This window comes from Vulpes lagopus, chromosome 1, assembly GCF_018345385.1.
Source record: "Vulpes lagopus strain Blue_001 chromosome 1, ASM1834538v1, whole genome shotgun sequence".
NCBI lineage: Eukaryota > Metazoa > Chordata > Mammalia > Carnivora > Canidae > Vulpes > Vulpes lagopus.
In genome coordinates, this window is record NC_054824.1 from 167,559,066 (window position 1) to 167,578,910 (window position 19,845).

Sequence of the window (19,845 nt, forward strand, 5' to 3'; positions counted from 1 at the left end):
GAAAAGCAAATTAAAACAATATGATAATACCATTTTTGTCTAACCATTAGCAACAATGGTAGGAACAAGAACACAAAATAATGATGAACACCCAGAAAAAAAAACTACTCATAAATTTCACTGTCAATGCTCCCTGTCTGACCAAGTCTTTGATTTGGGTAAGTCTTTTTTCTTTTTCTTTTTTTTTTTTTCAAGATTTTTTAAAGTAATCTGTACACCCAACACAGGGCTCAAACTCACAATCCTGAGATCAAGAATCAGATGCTCCACCAACAGAGCCAGCCAGGTGCCCTGATTTGTGTAAGTTTTTAATTGCCTTCCTGGACATCCCAAGTTCCATCCCAGCCTGACAGGACAGGAAATTGTAAAATATTACTGGAGAGAAATTACTCGGCATCAGTTTACACTGGTTATTTATTTTAATCCTCACAATTAGCCTAAAGATGAGATATTATTATCCCATTATCCAGTAAGGAAACTGAGGCTTAGAAAAGACAAATAATTTGCTCAAGAACACGTAGCCAGAAAGTAATAGAATAATGATCTAAAAACAACTCTGTCTCCAAGCTCCTGCTCTTCATAATGCCTGGCTGTTCAAATGCTAGATGATCTCCCCTGCGGAATGTGGTGAGGAGACTCCTGCCCACGTGCTCAGTGTGGCTGAGTGAGATCAGATGACTCTGAGACACTTCCTACCTCTACAACTCTAGGTTCCTATAAAATGTATTTTGATATTGGAACAGCTTTTGGAATTTTTCAAGTCTTACCTCTGAAAAAAACAAATCTCAGTAGGAAGAAACTAGTTTCTAGTTCAGGAAGGACCTGGATGCTTCAAAATTATCATGGGCGATGAACAGATTAGGTTCCCCCTGCCCACCCCAGCTCCAATCCAAGGGCCTTTAAAATGAATGTAAACAAAAATCCAGTGATATTATCATCCTGAACCTTGGTAAATATACACAAACATTCACCAACCTCATCATAAAACAAAGACTCAGAAAATGAAGGCAGCTTATATTTGAATAAAAATCATAAAGTCACTATGGGCATATTCACTAATACCACTGTTCTCTTATTGTTGTCCTCCCTCCACCCCCAACCCTCCCATCAAGCAGCCCTTAATGACCGTTTCACTATTCTGCCCACCAAAAATGGCTTTTGAGTGTAGGAAAGTATCAGAAGGTCCCCGCTGAGTTGCCAGCTGGGGAAGTGTCACAGGCCACTGAACTCTAAAATGAGCTGTCTCTGTAACAAAAGGTCCCTTCCCCTTGGACCAACTTCAAGGGGATCACACTCTGTAGCCCCCATTGCTCCTTTTGTATTCCAGTTTGATTAAACTGGGAATTGTTCTGTGCTCAGGGCTGTTGAGAACACCAGGAGGGGGATTCTAAAGATAAAGGATTATATAGATCCTTTGTTAGAAACAGACGTCCCCATTGTATGCCTTACAACATTTGAGCACAAACGCTAGGAGATTCCCACAGCTCCTAACGGTTCTGCACAGGAGACGACCAATAAATCTTGGTCCCAGCTCTCTCAGGGCAAACAGTTGCTGCCGGTGGCTAAACATCGTCTAGCCACTGGCTAAACATAAGAGAAATTTTAAAATGAATATTTATAACAAAAGACATGAGCCAAAGCAAGGAAGAAAAGAAGAAATGCATATAAGATACAATAACAGTTGATATCCATAGAGCCTAGACATCAGAAAACAATGAAATGGTTTCTCTTCCTAACTATAAATCCTTGAGAGCCAGTCCCATATTTTAGTCAACTTTGATTCCCCATTGCTGCATGCAGTACATCGTTCATGGAACATGTTTAAAAACAGATGTAATAATGACACCTAGTATTTATTATGCACTTGCGTAGCTGTATTAGTTTTCTATTGCTGTGTAACCAATTATCACAAGCTTGGTGGCTAAAAATAATACCCATCCATTGTCTCACAATTCTATGGTTTGGAAGTCCAGGCTTGCGTGACTGAGTTCTCTGCACAGGGTCTCACGAGGCTGAAGTCTACATATCAGTCAGCTGGGCTTATTGGAAGATTCTGGGAAGAATTGACTTCTAAGCTCATTCATGTTCTTGCCCTGCAGCTGTGGGACTGAGGTCCCTGTTTCCTTGCTGGCTGTCAGCCAAGGGTCTCTATTAGCTCCTTAAAGCTGACCGTATTCTTTCTCACCTGGCCTGTTCCATCATCACCAAACGCACATCACATCCTTCTCACACCTGTAATCTCTCTGACTTCCTGTTCTACCATCGGCTAGAGAAAGTTCCCTCTGTGATTAGTCTGGGGCCACCACATAATGTCCGTATCTAGGTCAACTATGTCTACCTAACATGATCATGGGAGTGATATCTCATCAGTCACAGGTTCTGGGAATTGGGGCAGAGGAGAGGGAGAAGCTGGCCTCCTGCTCAGCAGGAAGCCTCACGTGGGGCTCAATCCCAGGACCCTAGGATCACGACCTGAGCCAAAGGCAGATGCTTAACCAACTGAGCCACCCAGGCACCCCTAGCACAGGACATCTTTGAGAGCCACTTAAGAAGTGGCCACAGACACTGTTCCAAGGGCTTTACATTTAATAATTCATCAATCTTCACAGCAACCCTAAGAAGTAGGCTCTATTATCATCCTCATTTTATAGATGAGGAACAAAGAAATTAAATTATTTGCCAAAGTCACCCAGCTAATAAGTGGCAGGATCTAAATTTCAACTCAGCCAATCTAAACTCAGAATCCCACCTCCTATCCACTATTCTACATTGCTATTCAATTTACTATTTCTGAAATGCATGGATACATGAATAATTACATTAGATATGGGATTAGGAGACAATGCTAAGGATGAGTAAACTCCTGGATTTATTTAGAAAATTTTGTTCCTACATTCTTATGCTAATCATCCTCTAAGGAGATTCACAGTCTCAAAGCTACAAATCTTAGAGAACTCTATACCTGTCCCCTCCCTTTTCACACTTCAATTAAAACCTGTGAACTATAAACATTTGAGGCCAATATGGAAATAGTACAACTGCCTTTTGACAAGGAGGTGGCATTATAGATAGCCTTTGGCGTCAGTCACTTTCTTCCACAACAGGCATGGCTGTGCCCCAGGGTAGATATTGATAGTCACGCAGGACAATGCCAACATGCTGATTTGGATTCCACAAATAAAGTGCGAGAAGAAAAATCAAAAGGCCAAAAATTAGAGTTGAAACAGCATAAGAAGGACAATGATCCCAAACTGAAGTCATTCCTCATATCTAAAATTGGTTTTATATGCAGCTGAGTCCTTCTATGCTTCTGTGTCCTGGTGTTGCTTAGCTGAGATGAGGTAGAAATAGCACTGCATCTGAAGTCAGAAACTTAAGTGCCACTCCTGGCTCTGTTTCTTAGGTGAATTTGAACAAATCATTTAATTCCCAAATCTTACTCATCCTATCTGTAAAATAGAATAATAACAATATCCACCTCATAAAATTTTATTTTTTCTTTTATTTTTAAGTAGGCTCCACACTCATCATGGAGTCCAACATGCAGCTTGAACTCACCACCCTGAGACCAAAACCTGAGCCGAGATCAAGAGTCACACGCTTGCCGACTGAGCCACCCAGGTGCCTCCCACCCCAGCCCCACAGAATTTTAGAGAGAATCAAATAAGATACTCTCTTAGTCCATTTGGGATTCCCTAACAGAGTCCCACAGACTAGGTGGCCTATAAACAGCAAAAATGTTTTTCTCATAGTTCTGAAGGCTGGGAAGTCCAAGATCATGGCTCAGGTAGTTTCATGTCTAGTGAGAACCGACTTCCTCATTAATGGCCATCTTCTCACTGTAACTATACATGGCGGAAGGGGCACAGGATCTTTCTGGGGTCTCCCTTTATAAAGATTCCATTTATGAAGTCTCTCCCTCATGACCTAATCACTTTCCAAAGGCCCCCTCCTCCCAATGTCAGCACGTTGGGGGGTAGGATTTCAACACATAAATTTCCAAGGCCCTCTCCTCCCAATGTCAGCACGTTGGGGGTTAGAATTTCAACACATAAATTCAACACATAAATTATTAAATGTAAAGCCCTTGGAACAGTGTCTGTGGCAGGGTCTGCGGGGTGGGGTAAGATATAAACTTGCATCCATTGCAGACACTGAATGGATCATGTTCCATTTGTAAACTGTAACATGCAATGCAAATGTTACATGTTATTGTACCAGGTATCCAAAGGATTGATGGAAGGAAGAGATGAGGCGTGCACAGCCACCTTGCAAAGAGAATACTTCTCCCAGTGTGAAAATCTGAGATGAACACTGGTTTCAGAAGAAAGAAAGTGAGATCAAAAGCTCTATACCATCCACTGGGCCTCTGCTGAGCATGCATTTTGCAAAATGAAATATACATAAGGAGTAAAAAAAGGTGTATCAATATTATCTTTAGAGAAAGAAAAGGAGACAAGGAAAAATCATTTGTTCAAGCGGCAGAACTGAAAGCCCAATTCAGATATGCTCTCAGTGAAGCCCTTTAGTCGGGGAAAAGATGGCCTGCTGGCTGACTACAAGAAGAAATTATGTTGCATAAATAAATACTGAAACTCAATAGTATTAAATTAAATGGAAAATCAAAATGCTCATCCTCTCAAATCTCTATAGCCAGGTTTTCTGATATTAATATCAAGTGGCCTTGGATTGTCCTTAAAGTGGTTGTATAATCTCTAGCTTAGAGAGGTGAAAATATTTTCCATGTACAATCTCCCAGGACACCTTGATGTTAGCCTTGTGAGACCACGCAACACAGAAGCCAGTCAAGTGCACTCAGACTCCTAACTACAGAACTGTGAGATAACGAATGGGTATTGTTTTAAGCCATGAAATCTGTGGTAATTTGTATACAGCAGTTTGCCTTAACACTTTCTTTTCCACATAGAAATCAGAAAGCTTAAAGAGAGTCACTTTTAGAGCACATTAACATAAAAGCAATGACTACAATCCATCAGTTTCTGGAAGCTGACCATTGCCAACCAGTAAGTTCTGGAAACCCAAAAGTTAACTGTATGGCCTAAAGGCGGACAATCCAGAGTTCTCCAAGCATCCCATCACCAACGATGTGAACATGAATCCAATAACTGCCTTGAAATTAAGCTGATCATCCATGAAAAAACTTAAGCTTAGAGACTATCTTCATTATGTGCTACAAGTCCTTATAGGATACAAACCCTTAAAATACATTGCCAAAAGAATCTGGCACAGCAAGTACTGCAGCTCAATGGGGTAGCTGATTTGAGTTGTCCTTGACAGGGTTCTGATAGTCCTACTCCACAGAAAACTTCATGAGACATGGTACCTATGTGCAACACACACCACACACACACACACACACACACACACACACACACACACACTTTTCCCATCTGAGGTGTTAAACGCTATACTTTAACATCTAATAATACTAGAAGGGTGTTATTGAGATGAACAAAGTTTAGTGCTACTTACCGATCCTACATGTATGGTCCTTTGGAATGATGAGATTAAATATTTTAAAAAGAATTCTTAATCCATTAGCTACTCCTACCTAACATTAACATTATAAGCACTCATGTCTATTCATATATTTGAAGCAGCGTAAAAGAAAAGCTAAATCAGAGAGGTTAAAAAGGAGAAGAGATCTACCAAAAGAAAAGTCATTGGTTGAACTAATTCACAGCATGGAGTGCTTGAGGGTATAAAGGCTCAGGGTTGACTCTGAGGAAGGCAGGCTGGTATAGTAGAAAGAGCATGCTCTAGAGTACGGTGGGGCCAGATGGACCTGGTCTCAAACAGTTTCTTCACAGCTCATGAGCAGTGTAACCTGAGGTCAAGTCCTTACCTTCCTGAAACTTGGCCTCTTCTCCTATACAATGACAATAATAGTAATTAAGTGTGGTTGTGAGGATTCCTGAGAGAACATACGTGGAGAGCCTCACTCAATGCTGGCACACAGGTGGGGCTCAGTCTGCTCCAGACATTTCCTTAGGCTTATCCTGTATTACACACTAAGAATCCTTCTCCCTCCTTCTGTGCCCCACCCCTTTTAGCAGGAATAGCAGTGATAAAGAATTTGATGTCCCAGATGAGAAGAATACTCTTGGGATACCATTCATGGGAAGAAAAAAAAAAAAGATGCTTCTTCACCTAACCGAGGGCCAGGAGAATGGTAAGTACACAATGCTTGAAAACCTAGCTTCACTCTTTACTAACTGGGTAACCTTGGATGAGTTGTTGAAACTACCTGCACCTCAGTTTCTTCATCTGTAAAATGAGGATAATGATCATATTTCTCTCATAGAGCCTGTATGACAATTAAATGAGCTGATAGATACTAAGTACTTATAACAGTGCTGGTACAGTAGATGTTAGCTATTGTTATTAGAAGTTATTATTACTCACAACAGCCTTATACGTGTAATGCCTTCAGGAGAATAAAGAAGAAGGCTGGTGTGTGGTACAGAGCAGAACAATGTAGAACAGGGCATGGCAGCAACAAGCAGGTCAGCCTATAGGGGGTGGGAACCAGTGAATCATGGAAAAATGAGCTGTGAAAAGATAATAAACACCTACAAAATGTTCACTGAATGCCAGGCACAATGCTAAGTATTTCATGTATTAAGGCTTTAACTTATTAACTCAATCCTCAAAACAAGGCTTTAAGTTATTAACTCATTTAATCCTCAAAACAAGCTTATAAAGGCAAATACAATAATTATTCTATTTTTAAGACAGAACAGAGAAGTAACTTGACCAAGATCACACAAGCAGTGGCAGATCAGGATTCAATCCCAGGTGATCTGGGGCTAACGTCTGTCCATAACTGTCTACATTAAATCACCAATGTAGACTGCTACATACCCACCAAGGTAGACACACTAACATACCCGCATCCTATGCCCTCGGAGATGTGAGACAGCTCTGGAGTTCTTTTCAAAGTTTTGTATGAGGTGAAATCTCAAGCCATTTTTCTAAAAGAGTGGCTCAAAAAAAATACCTTGAGGACATTCAAGCCAGCGACATTGTGGGAAGAGAAAAACAGACGGACATGGATAGGTGGATGGGAAGATTTTCTGAGATAGGTCTCTATATTAAAATCAAAAGAGAAATCAAAGAAATAAAATCAACTGCAAAAATGAGAATAAAAATTATGTGCTGTAAAATTTTATTTAATTTGTATTTAAATTAGTAACGATGTATATTTAAAACTTAGCTGTCTAGGTTCCCAGCCCAATTTCCTTCCAACCTGAAGCATCAATTAGAGAGGAAATCTGGTTTCAAATATCATCTACCCCTCAATGCACTCACACTGAAATTAGACTTATTCCTAAAATAAGAAGACAGATCCCCAGTGATATGGACATGCTTAAGAATTTCATATACCCAAAATTCCAATTCTTTTCTATCCCAAGAAAAGAGCCAGCTGACCTCAGACTCAACACCCTTAGGCATCAGGCCAAGACCCCCAATGCCCTCCCCAAGGAACCTGCACCACCAGCTGCAGGAGATGAGGGCAGGTTTCACCTGCTAGGGGAGCACAGTCAAGTTCTTGAAACACATTGCCTTTGTTACACTTCAGATAAAAAAGGAAGTCTCACAGAAAAGCCTCTTCCTACCTATTTTAATAAGCTAGTCAAGTTTGCTGGGAGGAACAGGTTATGAAAAAGGGTCAGGCCATGTCCCAAAGTGAGATTTCCCAATTCTGCTGATTATTAAAACAAACAAAGGCACTAAACTTTGCATTGGTAGAACCGATCTTGGAACAAATAGAGAGAAAGGCAATACCAGCGAAGATTTTCTTTCTACAAACCTTGAAGAGAAATGGGATCAGGATTTCAGGAAAGAGTGAAGATGATGAATTAGCTTTGTCTCTCAACTGTTGTGACTTCTTTATCTCCAAAGTATTTGCTAGGGGCAGAGACTTAAGCTTCTGTCCAGAGAACACTAAACATGAACCTGGGATGGGAGTCAGCTCCTGCAGTAACTTCCATACTGGCCTCCTGCTCCCAGATTCATGCCCAACTACCATCCTCCTTGCCATGACCCCCAGTCAGATTTCTAAAAGATGAATTTGCTTCTCGTCCTCCTCTGCTAAAATCCTTCAAATATTTGCTCTTGGCTATAGAAAATGAGTCAAAATCTATAGCATGGACTGCATGCCCTTCATAACCAAACCGCCTTTGACAGCTCATCCTTCCTCTCCCACTGTGTGGTCCCTTGAAGAAGGAAAGGGATGCTCGCTGCACTGGCAGAGTCTTATTTACAGATGATGAGGTCTCTGAAGCCACTTCCCCAGTCTTAGTCTAAAGAAGTTGGTACATGTAATCAAAAGATCCAAGTGGGGATCCACTGAAGGGGGAGGGAGCAGAGAGCACGTATTAAACCATAAAATGTACATTTGTGAAACTTCTTCTTAGGCTTTCCCAAGTCGGTACCTACAAATTCTCTTGCAAGTACATATTGTGGATAAATGAACACATCTTTTAATACGTTAGCATTTTAACTACCTTCTTTTTTAAGCTCTGACCTTTTAAATTTTAAAGTATTTCCCTTTCCTAATTCTGGTAAGATTGGGTGGGGGTGTTTCATTTAGAAAGGCTGTCTTTTCCCTGATTAAGGCAATCAAAAATGAAAATACCAATTGAAAACAAACTTTCTGAAAAATATCCACCCTGTTGATGAGACAAAAGATGACTGACCTGCTCCTTAGCTTCTTTTTTGTTGTTAATAATAGCCTGGGTCAGAAGAAAACACTTTTGTTATTGTTGCAGAGCCCATCACTGGGCTCAATCTCATGACCCTGAGGTCATGCCCTGAGCTGAAATCAAAAGTCAAACACTTGACCGACTGAGCCACCCAGGTGCCCCAGAAAATACATTTTTCAGCATCATGACTGGCAGGGCTCGGTATAGAAAGTGAATCATCTGTTCTGGGTATTAACGTTAATATTTAATACATAAGAATTCAAATGCACAAGCATGATTCAGTGAAACTAATTATTTGTATTATTTAATAGGTAACTCTCTGGGAAAAACAGACTCATGCTGGTTATTCCAAGCTACAAACTCCCGAAAGCTCAAAAGACACTAATTACATTTACAGAACATTAACTAACACAAAACTCCTCGGAACTATCTTTAGCAGAATGGTGAGACCACAAGCACTCCCCACTAAAGCACACGGATTTTCCCTTCGGCTTCTCAGCCTTGGCAGTGCGGAGTGTTACATCACCGAGAAGGGCCTCTCACTCCACCTGAGGAAGGAAATTTTATCACAAACCTTAGAAGTGACATTTTGCTCCTTCTCCATGTGGCATAGAGCTATTTCACACCTGTTAGTGAAAACAGTGTGCCTGTAAATAACATTTTTCAAGAGAAAATTAGAAATCGACTCCAAAGCATCTATAAACAACATCCATCTACCACAATTATTGTACCACCAACTGATACACGAGTCTCAGGCTCTCTATAGATATAATGAAAATCAAGTAAAAGAAAAAGGAAAAAGAAAAATGGGTTATTATAATGAAGTCTCTTTAGACACTATTCTTATAATTAATCCCATTGGAGAGTTCCATTTTTAATTAATACTTTTAAAGATTTTTTAAGACGTAGAAGAAAAATAAAATAAATGCTTTATTAAATATCTAGTTATGGATACACATTTCATTCATGCATGCATGTATTTTAAATTCTAGGAAAACAGGAATTTTTGTCTGTCTTGTTCACAGCTGTGTCCTCAGCTCCTAGAACAGTACCTGGCATAGAGTAAGACCTCCCTCCCCAAAAGAAAAATTAAAATAAGAGAGAGAGAGGCAAACTATAAGAGAATCTTAATTATAAGAAACAAACTGAGGTTGCTGTAGGGGAGGTAGGTGGGGGATGGGGTAACTGGGTGATGGGCATTAAGGAGGCCATGGGGTATAATGAGCACTGGGTGTTATATGCATCTGATGAATCATTAAATTCTACCCCTGAAACTAATAATACACTCTATTGAATTTAAATTAAAAATTAAAAAATAAATACCATCATCTAAAAAAGAGACCTCCGTAAATATTTGTTGAATAAATTCATTCATCAAATATGTATTGAGTACTTACCATGTACCAGGCCATGTAATAGGGCCCAGAGATAGAAAGATTTGCTCACAGTCAATAAAGAACCCACTCCTCTCAATTCATGAGAGGTATCTGAATGTTTCTTTGAAATATCTAACAGGCTTCTCACACTTGACATGGACAAACCAAAACTTGTTCTCCACAGCTGCCCTCTCTTCCCTTTATGCCAAATTATTCCTACCCTTACCCTTCCTGTCTCAGTGGACAATACCGGCATCCACTTGATTGTTCAAGCCACAATAACATAGTCAACTTCTCTCCTACATTTAGTTCCTTCATCTCTCCACCATGATTCAGCCACTGGTATCTCTCCCAGAGGCCTCCACTAGTCTCCCTGCTGCCATTCTGCCACAATCCAATAGAGTAATCCCTTTCAAACATGCAACAAATCAGTATTCTACCTAACTTAACATTCCTACCGTTATACTGAGATCCACTGACTCCCTACTGTGAGTCACCAGCCCTAATGAGCCCTGCCTCCAATCTGCCTTCCCCATTTTGCATTGTGTCCCACTTCCCTCCTGCCCATTGAACTCCAGCCTCAATAGCTATCTTGTGGTTTCTTAATATCTTCAAATGTGTCTTCACTTGTACATGCTCTTCCCTCACTGGAATGTCCTTCCCCACAATGATGGACTCTTTCTCAAGACTCAGGTTTCTCTTCAAATGTCACCTTCTGAGAGAAGTTCTCCGTGACCATCTGTTCAAATTTCTGATCTTAAATTAGCACTCATGTTACTTAATCATGGGTAACCAACTAAGAGATCTCAAAATACAGTCAAGACCAAGCCTCTGCTTCCATCCCCTGCCTCCCCAAGAGGTAGAGGAATTCCTCCACTAGCATCTAACTGCCCCTCCTCACTCTCTAATTCAGTAACCTGCATGTTTATATTTTATGGGTGTTTCTTTACATACATTATATTGGGGGAGGGAAGGGGTTAAAAAAAATTAAGCCATGTCCTTGCTAGGTGAAAAAGAACTGCAAGAGGACCTCTTATCAACTTGATGTGAATAAATTCCAATCTATTAAGCACTATTAGAAGATTTCCTATACTATAGCCAAAACCCATTCTAGCTGATAAAGCATTCAAAGGGTGGACAAAAGAAGAGGGGAAATGAAGGAAACAAATAAACAACAACAAAAAAAGTATAATTAGAGTTAATTAAAGAACCAAGAAAGCAGATTAGATTGGAAGGTCAACTTGAGACCAAGGGACTCCCATCAAGTGGTCAAATAGAATGAGAAAATTCAGAGGCCATTTTACTTGGCCATTAGATGGTTAGTTCCAAAAGGGGTGAAAAGAAGAAAACTAGATTAATGTACCTTCATATTATATGTGGAGAGATAGCACATCTATGCTTTATTGATTTATGAAAAAAGGAGCTTGGAGGAGGAAAGGAAGGGTGGAAAGAGGGCAAGTCTGGAGGGAACAATGCAATGTATTTAGAATAGATGGAAGCAGAAGCAGCAGTGGACATATATACAAGAGAGTCAGGAAAGAGTTCTCAGCAGAAGCTGTTTATCTGAGACCTAATGAAGGCAGAATTTCCAAAAGAGAATGAAAGGGCCAGATCAGGAACAACCACAGGAAGTATATTAAACATGTCAGAATCATTTTAAACATCTCTCCCAAGGTGTCTTTCCATCAGTGTTCTCATTCATACTTAACAGGTAACCCACTGTTTTGAATTATGCCAACCTGATTTGCCTGATAATCGGAAACACTGGCCATCATCCAGTAGTCACTAACCCGATTCAGTGACTTCCTACGTCCTGGAAATACCACCGTTCCTAGAACAACATCTGTTACTACTCTATCAGTTAGCATCAGTTACCGAGGTGACGCAGTGAGAGGAGGAAAAGCAAACTCAGACGTCACCCTGGCCACCGAGGGTGAGTGGATGCTCCTCCTGGTAGGAGCTGGGACCAGGGACCAGGGAGGCCTCGGGCCACAGCTCCCACGCACTCACTGCGCATCATTCAATGCCGGGGGAAGCACCTGCAGTGGCTTAAATGTAAGAGTTTGTAAACAAACTTTTTGTTTGTCCCTAATACAGCTGGAAAATAATGAGAGGGAGGAAATTTCCTTTTTCCACCTTGCCTTTCTTCTTCCTATTTAAAAATTGGTAGAGATCAGGGGGCAACTGGGTGGCTTAGTGGGTTAAGCGGTTGCCTTGGTTCAGGTCAGGATCCCAGAGATCTGGGACTGAAACCTCATGGGGCTCCCTGCCTAGTGGAGAGTTGGCTTCTCCCTCTCCCTCTCCCCTCCTCCTGCTCAGGCTCTCAGATCTCACTCACTCGCTCGCTTGTTCTCTCTCACATTCTATCTCAAGTACCTAAATAAAATCTTTTTTTAATTGTTAGAGATTAACACAATGTGAAAGCAATCTTTGATACTTTGAATTCTCAGCCATTTACTTCCTGGTAATAGGTAAAGGAGGTGGGGAGGGTAGAATTTAACCAAGTTTTGTTTTGTTTTTTAATCACCCTGTAATATAGTATAAAAAATTTAAAGGGCCTTCCACAAATTACCGTGACTAAACTATTCACAACAGCTAAGACTTCCCATCTACATGCTTATGCCCGGCTAGAAAAACCAATGAGATGTTTCATAAGACATATGCAGTTACTAAAGTTTTTATGAACTTTGCATAGAATAGGTCTTCAAATATTCATTAAGTGAGTTAACCAGTGAAAGAGAATCCACAGGTGAGGGGAAGAAAGGGAAAGGAATTCTACTACAAGAATTAGCAAGGTATGAATATGCTTTGAGTATTAGACATTAAATACAATTTAATTCAAAATCAGCATCCAAATAGCTGATGTTCAGGAGACGACAGATAAAAAATCAGCAGTGGTCTCAATGAAATTGTTAAGAAGGTAAGTGAGTTGACACTGGATATGATGTAATATCCTCTCTCTTTTTCCTCACATTCTCACCCTCTAATCATCTCTCTGCCTGTTCTTCCATCGCACGCCTCCCTAATCCCTGGCCCCTAACATTTTTGCCCTAGTTTCCAGAGAGGCAGAGGCCCTCCACTCTGTATCCTAGCGATATTTACACCTTCAGTCTACCCAGTCTATTCACTCATTGCTTAATTCACTCACCAGCAAGTTATTGAGCTCAGCAGGTATCAGACACTGTGCTTAGTCTAGAGCTAAAAAAAAAAAAAAAAAAAAAACAAGAGGACATACTTGGTCCCATCTTTAGGCTGTTAAGAGTTTCTGCAGGAACAAAAATAAGTAAACAGCCAATTCCAATACAAAGAGACATATATTTGGGGCTCTGGGGATACATGGCCTAACATTAGAACTTAACAATCCAATTGAGGAGAAAGGACATTTGAAATATAAAGGAAGTTCATATTGGTTAAGAGTTTAAGAAAACCACTTAACCTAAGTGGTTAGAAGACTGCTGGTGAGAGAAATGAAGGTCTAAGATGGAATATGAACAGGAGCAAGGATTGGCCAGATGGAAAGGCAGGTTAAGGCAGGTAAGGACATGGTCCAAAAATAGAGGTAACTACTGCGTGAAGGCCCTGAACCAGGGGGTTAAAATTCAGAAGAAATCTTTCTGGATAGGACCTTTGCTTTATATAAATCAGGCAAACTGACCACTTTCTAAGCAGGCACATTGTACTCTTCTATCTCCTCACCAGAAGCCACATGGGAATATCCTTCTTACTTTGTCCTTTGTCCTATACTTCCTTCAAGACACAACTTGATAACTTATCATGTCTTGCCTTAAAATCTGACTTTTAAAAAAAAAATTTTTATTTATTTATTCATGACAGACACAGAGAGAGGCAGAGACATAGACAGAGGGAGAAGCAGGCTTGCAGGGAGCCTGATGCAGGACTCGATCCCTGCACCTGGGGGGCACAACCTGAGCCGAAGGCAGACATTCAACTACTGAGCCACCCAGGTGCTCCTGACATCTATTTTTTTTTATGTGTCTCTTTAGTTTATTAAGGCTTAAATTTTTTTTTTACACTAAGTCTTTTCCTACAAAGAGTTTAAATGGCTTTCCCCTATATTTCCTACTTTTTATTTTTCTTTATTTTTTATTTAAATTCAATTAATTAACATATAATGTATTATTAGTTTCAGAGGTAGAGGTCAGTGATTCATCAGTCTTATATATAATACCCAGTGCTCATTACAACACTTGCCTTTCTTCGTGTCCATTCTTTTCATCTTTCTTTCTTTTCTTTCTTAAGATTTTATTTATTTATTCATGAGGGACACAAACAGGCAGAGACATAGGCAGAGGGAGAAGCAGACTCCCTACTGGAGCCTGATGCAAGACTTGATCCCAGGACCCCGGGATCATGCCCTGAGCCTAAGGCAGACAGTCAACCACTGAGCCACCCAGGTGCCCCTCATCTTTCAAAGAGTTGTCACATAAGTCCCTTATCCATGCTTGTGGTATCTGTACTGTTTCAAATGTCCTTTCTCCTCAACTACATTGTAAGAAGTTGCTTAAGAAGAGCATCCAATTGTCTGCGTCTTACTTCCTAGTACAGTACTTTACCAGAGCAATGCTTGCTGTTTATTAATTGTGTAGTTACATGGCTTAAATGAGCAAAAAAGAACATAATAATTACTACCCAAACTACCCTGTCATCAGGGTTCCTGACTACTTTCAAGGAAGAAATGGAAAACACTAAATTTTCTTGGTGTCACTTCCAGTGGATCTAAGGTAGGGATCTGCTCTGATGAGAAATTCCCTAGGTGGCTTCTGTTCTATAAACATGATCAATTTGGATTTAGGGGTTCAAATAGTCAGGTCAGCATTTTTACAACAAGAATAATTTAGGCTTTCAGTCAGAAATTCACCCTCTTTGCTGAGATGCTGCTGACACCTCAATCTTCAGGACCTCTGAAATTTCCACAGAGAAAAAGAGGAGTCTCTTCAATTACCACATGAAGAGAGAGACATACTTGAGGCCTGTGGCAGTGAATTTCCAAAAGATTGGTGGCCAGAAACTGAAAGTAAAATGTCTAGTCATGATAAAAGGATACATCTAGCTGACTCCCTTAAATAAGATTTTTGAGAACAACAACAGCAACAAAAAAAAATCAAGTTTGAACTTTGAGAAAGATTATTTTCCTAGAGGCAACATCAGAGGACTTTGTGCATTTATTCAGTTCACTGGTTTACAAAGTCGTGGAGGCACATAGTTCAAAACAGGCTCTGGTTCCCTGTGTGAGATGCCCAGGAGTGAAAATATCCACTCCAAGGCTCAGAGCTGTCTTTTCATTAAATGGAAAATTCCAGTAAAAGTAACAAGGATGCTATCATATCAGCCTACTAGTACCGATGAAGTGATAAGCCACAAGTGCATTTCCACATCTGAGGACAGTCTAGCAGGGTCAAGGGGCAGCAGGTAGTAATTAGTATCTGCCTGATGTAACCAGGTACATATTTTGCCACTTAGCACTTAAAGCAGACTTGGGTTGTCCTGAACTACTCACTATTATTAATACACTGCCTCTAAGAGTTAATTTTTTTTTTATTAACTCAATAAACACTTCTAAGCGCCTACTATGATTCAAGCACTGAGCTGGAGCAGAGGCAATTAAACTCTCCCTGCCATCCAGGACTAACAATCAAGTGGTAGAGATAAATGTGTAAAACAGAGAATTTTGCTAACAGGTGATAAGAGCTATAAATAAAAGTGAGAGGAGAGAATACTGGGTTCAAGTGAAGCATAAAGAATATTCATCATACTGGTAAATGTTAGACAGCTAAAAGGGACAGCAGTAGTGCTAACAACAAAGTCTGTGAGATCACTGCAATCATTCTTTAATTGCTTACCGAAAAAACACATCTTAAAACCACTTATTTTTCTATCAGAAACATAGTGATTGACTCATTCATTGGTCATAACACCCAGAAATTTAAAATCAGAGAGAGAGCAAAGCACAAACTTCACCATCTCCAGGTACTCCACCTATCTCTCCAGATAAACCTCAGTTTGAGTGTAGCAGGTTCAAACTTGCTGAAACAACCCCAGAAAAGCTTGTGTGTCTCCCGGTCGCCTTTGATTAAAAAAGCAAGAGAGACAAAATCAATCCCGAAAGCAACCTAAGACACAGCTAGAGCTCTCTGCACTCCCAAGGCCCTCAAAGCGGACCTTCTCACCTACCTTCCCAGACCACACTTAACCAGACAAGCTGCTGTTCTTTCATGGGCCATCCCCTAGCCAGAGAGTCAACACTCCCCAACTAGTATCTAACTCATGAATCATCTAACTTTTATATAGTGTCTTGCACCTAAGAGCTCACTTGGATTTGTGAATGGATGAGTTTATCTACTTCTTTTTATCAAATTGTTCCTTCTGTGTCAGATGCTCTTTCCACGTCTCCCCTTTCTTCCTGTCCCACCACAAATCTCCACCCGACCTTTCATCATACCCATCAGTTGGAGTAATACTTGAAGGAAGATGGTGTAGAAGGAAGAACAAGAATTATGGAATCAACATTTCTGACTTAAACACTAACAGTATCACCTTATTAAGTCACTTAGTATCTATGACCTCCAGTTTCTCCTATAAAATGGGAATAATTCCCCCAAATATATAGCATTCGTGTGGAGGGAAAACTGAGATATGCATAAAGTTCCTGATAGGCTTTGGTGTCAAGCAGCAAGTTATTATTCCATACATGCTTTCCCTTCTTAAGACCCAACTGAAATGTCTGCTGAGAAGCTCTCAGCTTCCCCGCTGAAGATCCACCTCCATAAGAGCATAGCAGTGCTTCCCTAGTCTCTGAAAGCCTCTAGAGGAAGAAAATCTGCAGTTAAGAAACTTAGACATGAGGGAAAGCAGGATTAGGAAACAGAGCAGCATTACACCTGAACTGTTTTGAATTCAGGAAAATGAAATTGTAACCCAATTTGCTAAATAAAAACAGTATGGATGGCATTTAGACTCCTTAAAAGAGCAATTATAATTACCGTAGTAGTATTTTCCATTTAGTACTCCATGCTCATTAGAAAATTTCTAAAGAGTTTCCTGCCCTGTAATTTATAATGCTGCTCATAAATTCATCTGGCTTCGAGGCAAATAATCCACATACTGCCAGAAGGTGTGTTTTATCTGCATCCAAGTGTTCGATGCCTATCTGATCTCATGGCTCAGGGCTGTTAACTCCCAAGTCTCAAGTTCCAACATGGTCTCCCAAACAGGGAAGCACATACCTTCTTGAGAGGAAGAGCACTTTAGATAAGCTCTAATAAACCACCGTGTATTGCCAAATAGGCATTCTACTATCCCACTTCCCAGGACTCAGATCCATGTGGCTTTCCTGGGTCCATGAGAATCTCATGCCCAAAGGCTTCTGAATCCCCCAAACCCAAGGCTGCAGTTCCACAGTCTGAAACTGACCTTTCATCAGCCTCTTCTGTTAGCCTCCTTCAGGCTTCCCGAACAATACAATTGGTCCTATCCTGCCTTTTCCTTAACTCTTTTCCCTAGTGCCCTTACCTGTGGCACTGAACACTTGACTCCTCCACATCCAGTGACCATACCCATAATTACTTCTACTTTAAAAACCCAAAACTAACATTGATGTGCCAGGCCCCATCCCAGCCTCAGCACTTCAAATGTATTAACTCAATTAATATTCACAACAAAATTAGGAGGTACCTCCTACTACTATCCCCATTTTACAGCAGGGGAAACTGAGGCTCAGAAGTCATAAAAGGTAGAGTCAGGATTCTAACTTGGACAGTGTGTGGTTCTAGCAGTCAACATTTGCTAAATTTCCCACAATTCGTCACCCATACCCTCAAGCCACATGGCATCTATTTTTGGTTTAATACAAGGTGTATGTTCAGGTTGGGGCTCAGTTGGTTGAGCATCCAACTCTTGGTTTAGGCTCTGGTCTTGAGATCAAGCCCCACATGGAGCTCCATGCTCAGTGCAGAGTCTGCTTTCCCTCTGCTTCTCCCCCACTCCCTCTCTCTCTCTCTCAAATAAATTAATTAGTTAAACCTTTAAAAATAATCATTTAAAAAAGGTGTACATTCAGGTGAAATAAATCCTTCCAAAATCACTACCTGTTTCCTTCTCCCTCTCCCTCTCTCCCTTCTGCCTCTCCTCTTCCACTTCTTCCTTCTCCTCCTTCTTCTCTACACTTTCTAATGTCAAATAAATATTGCTTGATCAGAGCCCCACGGTGTCACCACAACTGGGTAGATTCCCAGATGTAAAAGAGATGGCTCCATGTCATATCCCAAAGTCTCTCCCTGCCTTATCCCATGTCTAGCTGAGAGGCATGCCCTCTCTCTGAGGTCAACAATGAATATGTGATACAGAAAACAGAACAAAACAAACCACTATTCTGGATCAGACTGCAAACAATTCTGTACAATATTTTGCTTTCTGACAGGAAAAAACGAGTTATTTTGTAAAAGACATCTACAGCCACAAACTACAATCCTTACTGCCTTTTAATCAACTTTGATAGATCACTCACAAATATATCATTCCCCCCCAAAAAAAATAAAATAATAAAATAAAAACTAAATAAAATATAGAAAGCAAACAGTAATAGAAATGTAAGGAGAAATAAACAAAACTAAAATTATATTTAAAAAAAACAAATATATCATGCCCTTGTGAACCAAGAAATGCTATCTAGGTTGAAAGCCTGTAGATTTTTTAAATAATATCTCTAACAAACATGAAAACTAACTTTTAGTGTCAAAATGTCTCCTGCACTTCTGATTTGATTCTAGGACTCACCAAGTCAGCCATGTTTACTCCATTCAGTCATTCAGCAAACACTTTTTGAGCACTGGAATACCACAGTAGGCAAGGTAGGCAATACTTCTTTCAGGGTGCCTATTGCCAGCATGGGACATAGGCAATAAGCAAATACTCGACTACAGATGACGATGAGTGCTATGAAGGAAATCAGACAGGATAATGTGAGAAAGACAGTGAAGTGGGTATAGGGGAAATTAGTTTCAAGTGAGTTATCAAGGAAGGCCTCTCTAAGGAGGTAACATTTAGCTAAGGCCTAAAGCAAGCATGCACAGTCCAGGAAGAGGAAATAAAAATGCAGTCTTCAGGTGGGAACAAAAGCAAAGAACCTCTTCCCTTGGGACAGCTCACCATGGTATATACTTCTTCATGACTTTATACATAAATCCCCTCAACCTTAATCATCGTGGACTAAAGAATGCACATCACAACCATAAATGAGTTTCTATCCCTCGTATCGTCATAGTTGCCAAATTCCCAGGACTATTGTGTCTTGGTTCTCTCTGGAACACTCTTATCAGGGCCAGCTGCCCAGTAATACCTGTTGATGATTAACACCGACAGACCACGGAAAACAGATTTTGCAAGTCAGTCAGCCATAAAATTCTTACTAAATAAGGCTGCAGGAGATTTAGTCTAGTTCCTAGGGAGCTGGGCCATTGATTCCTGCATATCCACCATCTTGCCCAGTCCCTCACCCCCTCTCACCCCATCCCCAGGAGCCTGATAGCTGTGTCAAGTGATAACCTTTCTCAACCTATGGGATGCCAGTAGTTAACAACTGAGGAAGGTCCTTCTCATCACTTTATGTTGAAATACTGCTAAGACCTCAGGCTTGTAACTCATACCAGATAAGTCATTTAAAAATTCTGACTTAACTCGATAAAGAGATAATTTACAAAAAGCTTGACTAGAAATTCCTGCTG

The 19,845-nt window shown here is 40.4% G+C and overlaps 1 long non-coding RNA gene across 2 annotated transcripts in view; it reads right to left on the bottom strand.

Annotated features, from left to right (window-relative positions):
- The window catches only part of LOC121500705, a 47,835-nt gene extending 28,446 nt beyond the window's left edge, over positions 1-19,389 (bottom strand). For both annotated transcript variants that reach the window (XR_005990442.1, XR_005990443.1), the window contains exons 1-2: positions 19,271-19,389; positions 18,899-19,057 (exon numbers count right to left, since the gene is read on the bottom strand). This is a non-coding gene — a long non-coding RNA (uncharacterized LOC121500705). The remainder of the gene's footprint in view (positions 1-18,898; positions 19,058-19,270) is intronic.
- Between the last annotated feature and the right edge of the window lie 456 nt (positions 19,390-19,845).